Source organism: Panthera tigris, chromosome C1, assembly GCF_018350195.1.
Source record: "Panthera tigris isolate Pti1 chromosome C1, P.tigris_Pti1_mat1.1, whole genome shotgun sequence".
Lineage (NCBI taxonomy): Eukaryota > Metazoa > Chordata > Mammalia > Carnivora > Felidae > Panthera > Panthera tigris.
Genome location: NC_056667.1, coordinates 211,742,652 through 211,749,595, shown reverse-complemented (window position 1 = coordinate 211,749,595; position 6,944 = coordinate 211,742,652). Strand labels below are relative to the sequence as shown.

At 49.3% G+C, this 6,944-nt stretch overlaps 1 pseudogene; it reads right to left on the bottom strand.

The window, feature by feature from the left end:
* Positions 1 to 3,111: 3,111 nt before the first annotated feature.
* LOC102970241 lies at positions 3,112 to 4,797 on the bottom strand (annotated as a pseudogene).
* Between the last annotated feature and the right edge of the window lie 2,147 nt (positions 4,798 to 6,944).

The window sequence follows — 6,944 nt, the reverse complement described above, 5'->3', positions numbered from 1 at the left end:
CAGGGCATCCTGACCTCCAACCTGAAGAACATGATTGCTTTAGTTTGGTTCCCTTAGAAGCAAACCTTGAGACAAGAACTGGGCGAAGAAGTGTATTTGAGATGTGGTCCCAGAAATCATGGGGTGGAGAAATGAGACCGGGAAGAAAGGAGAGAAAAGAAAGTGCATATCAACAGGCATGATACGGCTGTGGGAAATGGGATCAGTCCTACAGGGCATCTTCTGAGAGACTGTGTGGAACACGCCTCAGAGTTGTCTCACCAGCGGGGAAGAAGCTGGGGTGTATTCCTTATCAGCATTTTTTTAAAAAAAAGTAGGCTCCACGCCCAACGTGGGGCTTGAACTCACAACCCTGAGATCAAGAGTTGCATGGTCTGTCAGCTGAGGCAGCCAGGCACCCCTTCATTACCAGCTTTTTAAACAGTTTTATTAAAATGTAACTCATATACATATAACTGATCCATTAAAAGTAGACGATTCAGTAATTTTTAGTTTACTCACAAATGTGTGTTAGCCATTCCCATAGTCAATTTTAGAATATTTTCATAACCTTAAGGAGAAATCTCATACCCTTTAGCTATCACCCCGATCCCCCACCTCAGCCTAGGCAACTACTAACCTACTTTCTGTCTTTATAGACTTGCCTTCTGGACATTTCATATGAGCGGAGTCACAGAACATGTGGATTTCTGTGACTGACTTCTTTCACTTTCCAAGGCTACAGGATGTATCTCTACTTCATTCCGTTTTACGGCCAAATGATATTCCATTGTATGAATGTATCACATTTTATTTTTCCATGTGTCCATTGATGGACATTTGGGTTGTTTCCACCTTTTGACTATCCTGAATACATCCTGCTGTAAACATTCATGCACAACTTTTTCTGTGGATATATGTTTTCATTTCTTTTGGGTGTATACTTAGGGGTAGAATTGCTGGGTTATACGGTACCTCTCTGGTTAATCATTTGAGGAACCAGCAAACTGTTTTCCAAAGTCACTACACCATTTTCCATTCCTACAGGGCTGTATGAGAATATAGTTAGCTGTTAATGCACAACAAATCACTCCAAAACTTAGCAGGTTAAAACAATAAACATTTGGGGTGCCTGGGTGGCTCAGTCCATTAAGTGTCCAACTTCAGCTCAGGTCATGATCTCGCGGTGCTTGAGTTCAAGCCCCGCGTTGGGCTCTGTGCTGACAGCTCAGAGCCTGGAGCCTGCTTCCGATTCTGTATCTCCCTCTCTCTCTGCCTCTCCCCTTCTCGTGCTCTCTGTCTCTCTCAAAAATAAATAAACATTAAAAAAACCAATAAATGTTTGCTATATCACAGTTTTCGAGGGTCAGGAATCCAGGAGCAGCTCAACTAGGTGGTTCTAGCTCAGGGTTCTGTTTAGGGTCTCTCATGAGGCTGGAATCATCAAAAGGTTTGACTGTGTCGGGGAATCCACTTCCAACATGGCCACATGGCTGTCTCACTTGCCTGACAAGGGAGTGTTGGTTGTTGACAGGGGTCCTTATGCACCTTTCCTATGTGTACCTTCCCCTGGATTGCTTGAGCATCCTCATAACATGGCAGCTGGCTTCCGCCAAGAACAAGAGATCCAAAAGGGAAAAAGGCAGGAGCTACAATTCTTTTATGATCTAGCCTTGGATATCATACACTGTCGTTTCTGTAACATCCTATCACACAGTTCAGCCATTTTCAGTGTGGAAAGGAAATACACACGGTGTGAGTCCCGGGAAACAGGGGTCATCGGAGGCCATCTTGGAAGTCACCTACCACATGAGACATTTTCCCACCCACTCCCATCCCTCAGTGGGAGGGTTGCTCCTGGGGTGTTAAGTCCCTGGAATCCAGAACATGCTGAAGACACATCATGCTGAAGACCGGCCTCCCTTTGGCCTAACTCTGATTTCAGCTGTGCCTACGGAGGAAGGGTGCCGACTCAAGTGCCTGCCTTGCTCCCTCCACTTTCTGCCCTGGGACTTTCTCTGACACACAACAGCCCTCTGGATTCTCATACATACACAACCAGAAAATGCAGGGATGCTAAGAGCCCTGGGAGGAAGCCAATTAACAACCAATTATCTGGTCCTCCGGGCAGATGGGTTTGGGAGGCATGTAAGCCGCTCTGCTTCAGGAGCTAAGGCAAAGAAAACTGAGCTTGTCTCCAATTATTCATTATTTTACAGAAAGGCTGTGCCTGGTATCCTCTTACCTCATCTCTGTATTTGAGCTACAATTCTTTTTTTTTTTTTTTTTTTTTTTTTGCTTTTCACATCAATGTTTTTAATTAAAAAAATTTTTTTTAATGTTTATTTATTTTTGAAAGAGAGAGAGAGACAGAGCAAGAGCAGGGGGAGGGGCAGAGAGAGAGGGAGACACAGAATCCGAAGCAGGCTCCAGGCTCCGAGCTGTCAGCACACAGCCTGATGTGGGGCTCGAACTCATGAACCGTGAGATCATGACCTGAGCCGAAGTTGGATGCTTAACTGACTGAGCCACCCAGGTGCCCCTCAATGTTTTAAACTTTATTTAAGAGAGGGAGAGAGTGCATGTGCGAGTGGGGGAAGGGCAAAGAGAGAGGGTGAGAGAGAGAATCCCAAGCAGACCCTGCACTGTCAGTGGGGCTCACAGTCACAATCTGTGAGATCATGATCTGAGCCCAAGTCGAGAGTCAGGAGGTTAACGGACTGAGCCACCCAGGTGCCCCCACATCACATTTAATCAGTACAGACCAACATGGTCAATCAGATAATTCTTTTTAATTTTTTTTATTTGTGTGTGTGAGAGAGAGAGAGAGGGAGAGAGAGAGAGAGAGAGAGAGAGAGAGAGAGAATCTTCATCAGGTTCCACCTTCATCAGGTTCCACGCTCAGCATGGAGCCCGGTGCGGGGTTCGATCCCATGACCCTGGGGATCATGACCTGAGCCGACGCTCATGACCTGGACGGTCAACCGATTGAGCCACCCAGGTGCCCCAGTCAGATAATTCTTAATATGAACAAATGGGGAAAAAGAAAAAAAAAGTACACAAGTAAACATGGGAACAAGATGTGTTTTAGCAAAGAATGTCAGGTTCTGGATGTAACTTGCCCCGCAGTTTTCATTTCCACAGCTGTATGCCGAGAGTCTGAACGGATGAGCTTCCGGGCCAGCCTGCTGTTGTGTTGGGGGCTGGCCAAAACCCACTGCAGGGTTCGTGCTACTGATACCCGTGCCAGTCATTTGCTGATTCATCTGCGAGAGGTTCTACTGGGGCCGTTGAGCTTGCGGCAGGCCAAGCTCACCCGAGGGTGTGCCCCTCTGTCCTACGGTTCCTCCTTGGGGGCCGACCACATTTGAAGGAAGTGACATCACACCGGTTCATGTGCTTCCCAGAGACCCGCTGGGCCTGGGCATGCCCACCGTCAGGCTGGCGCTCTGTCCCATCACATTTCCTAGAAGACCAGGAGCTGCAGGTGGAGGCACAGGCGTGCCCGTCGATGGAAAGCCTTGAAAGACAGACGGTGCTCGGGAGGCAAATGGCATATTTGTGGGTCCCATAAGCACACCAGGCGTACTCTTGTGCCGAACGGTTCCTGTACCACACAGAGAGAAGATGGAGTCTTTGGAGCGTCGCTTCTTCCCCACCTCTTCTGACTTTGTAGCTTGCTGAGTGAACAGATCGAGCACCCCAGATATTAACGTAGACAGAGTGGCAGCAGCAGGTATAGAGGACGTCTCCGGAGCTGGGGGTGTAGATGGTTGGAGGTAAGGGATTCGAAGTCTTTGGTCCAAAGGTGTCCAGATCATCACTCAGGGCTGGCAGCGCGGTTGTGTTCCCATTGGTCACTGGTGCCTCAGCAGCGCCATCAGGTCCTAAAAGGTTGGCAGTGGGCTCTGCAACGTTTTTAGCGCTGGTACTTTTATTTTCAAAATTTTTTAATGTTTTTAATATTTTTAATTTATTTTTGAGAGACAGAGAGAGAGAGACAGAGTATGAGCTGGTGAGGGGCAGGGAGAGAAGGGGACAGAGAATCTGAAGCAGGCTCCAGGCTCTGAGCTGTCAGCACAGAGCCCGACATGGAGCCCGAACCCACAAACTGTGAGATCGTGACCTGAGCTGAAGTTGGATGTTCAACTGACTGAGACACCCAGGCGCCCCAATATTGCATTAAAAAAATTTTTTTTTAACGTTTATTTATTTTTGAGACAGAGAGAGACAGAGCATGAACGGGGGAGGGTCAGAGAGAGTGAGACACAGAATCTGAAACAGGCTCCAGGCTCTGAGCGGTCAGCACAGAGCCCGACGCGGGGCTCGAACTCACGGACCGGGAGATCATGACCTGAGCCGAAGTCGGACGCTTAACCGACTGAGCCACCCAGGCGCCCCCCCCCAATATTGCATTTTATCATAGTATTTCTTCTTTTCATATTCGTCTCTGACAAAAAAAAAAAAAAATTCCACTGCTTGATCTACCCGTGGTCTTCGAAAGTTCTCTGGAAGATTGGCTGTATAGAATAGTCTTGCTTTACTATTTCCCATATCTCGCATGCCCTGTATCTGTCCTGGTGTCCACTGCGTCTAGGTTGACTGACTTGACCTTGGATAAATGAACCCCAAGATTTCTATGGATTCCAGCACATCTGATGCAAATAAACACACCAATATTCCAGGAAGCCCATGGAGGACCTTTGAGCTTGCGGTTCACGCACTGTGTGCTGTCTTCCTCCCTCAGCACCTTGGACAGGAAGAGCTGGCGCTGTCGTTCAGCCTCTGAGCCTCCTCATGGCAGGAGCACGTGGCCATCTCAGCAGCGGGGTGGGGACCCCTGGGCAGTTTCGGCCGCGGCGGTCACGGGCAGGAGCTGGGCGGGGTGAACGCACCTGGAGCCGTCAGGACCGCAGGTGGACTCTTTTTCATACACTTTTAGAGGTAGAGTTGCAGGGCCAGAGAGAGAGAGAGAGAGAGAGAGAGAGACATCTCTATATTTTGGTACCTGCTGCCAGATTTGTCTCCGGTAATGCTGTAATTCTCATCCCTGGCGACGAAGCCTGTTCCCCTCTATCTGAGAGGCTGCGTGCGGCGAGGAGGGTGTCCTGTATGCCTCCCAGATAAACGTGGGGAGAAGCGGGGACAACTTAGAGGCTTAGAGAGGGGGAGGAGGGGTCCGCAAAGGGTGGCAGCGTGGAAGACTGGTTACACACTCGGCGGGGGGGGGGGGGGGGGTCGAGCCTACCAATAAATATGCTGAAAATAACAAAAGGCACGTTTCTCACTCTCAGGGAGGGATGAACGAAAGGGGTTGAATGCCGTTGTTGGTTAGATTGGAATTGGAGGAATGACCCTGGGATCATGACCTGAGCTGAAATCAAGAATTGTGTGCTCAACCCACTGAGCCACTCAGGTGCTCCAAAGAACTGCATTTTATTTTTTTATTTATTTATTCGTTTGTTTATTTAATTTTATTTATTTAAATGTTTATTTTTGAGAGAGAGAGAGAAAGAGAATGAGAGGAGGAGGGACAGAGAGAGGGGGAGACACAGAATCCGAAGCAGGCTCCAGGCTCGGAGCTGTCAGCACAGAGCCCGACGGGGGGCTCCACCTCAGGAGCCGTGAGATCATGACCTGAGCTGAAGTCGGACGCTTAACTGACTGAGCCACCCAGGTGCCCCCAAGGAACTGCACTTTAAAATGAAAAAAAAAAAAAAAAAAAAATAGGAGGAACAAATTTGACTGTTGAAACAAATTTCTAACTCCCCTCCTCCTCCCACCCTAACCAACCCCCAGAGGTAACCACTGTTCACTTCAGAATCAGATGCAGGAAGAGACACGGAACACAGCCGCCCCTCCCGCCAGGCCCTGCTTCACTCCCCAGCCCGTGAGTTGCACGCTGGCCACGGCAGGGTGGGGGGCTGCGGGAGAACCTCAACCTGTTCTCCCGTCCTCAACTCCGTGGAGGGGACTACGTGTCCCCCTTCTGCAGACTAGGAAGCTGAGGTCAGAGGAGGGAAGGGACTCGTCCAAGGTCACACATCTAAGTCCTTGCTTTTGCTGCAGCCGCCCTCTTTCACCGCAGAATGACCTCTGCTCGGGGAAAGAGCCAGCCTGGAGCCAGGTGGGGGCTGGGGTCCTCCTGGGTCCCTTTCCTGAGGGAGAGGGGTTCAGCCTGACTGAACTGGTTCTGCCCTAATAAAGGCCTGCTTGTTGCAGCCTGCTCTTTCCATCTTTGTTTACAGTGCTTGCACACAAACACACTTGAGAAGTTCGTGGGAACGTGAGTGGCCGGAAGGCAGGATGCTAGCCTGAGGGTGGACAGGGCCTGCCGGGCCACCTACACGGGGATGGGGCCTGCCTCCTTCCTGTAACTCCTCTGGCCCTCTGTCTCTCTCTGCGTACTTCTCCTCCCAGGGGGTGGAGAAGCCTCTACATTATTGTCTCTTGCTGCCTCAGAAGAGAAATACTAAAAATCCCTTCATTTTTGCTCAAGAGGTACCAAGCTTCTGAGACATGCACCTACTTTCTTTTATTTGAAAAATAATTATCAGGTGCCAGCTAAGTGCTTTCTGGGCACTCTACATCCTTATTTCATTTAATCCTCTCATGACTTCATGAGTAGGTCTGTTGTCATTTCCGCTTTACGGATGAGGAAACTGAGGCATAGAAAGTCTAAGCAACATGCACCCCTCCCCAAGAGCTTCAGAACAGAGGTTATAAAACTGCATCCTTGGAAACTCACCTCACAGCCTCTGAGCTGCAACCACACGTCCTAACCCCTTGGAAGGCACCAAGCCCTAACTAGGAAACTCTTGAATTTTTTCCAAAAGTTCCAAAGCCAAATGGGTACCGATGCTGCTCTCCAGGGAAAGGCACTCAGTAGCTGCCCATGGGCTGGGAACATGGAGGGAACAGACCAGCCCATGGAAAGTGACACCTCTAAGCAGTTCAGGGCCACT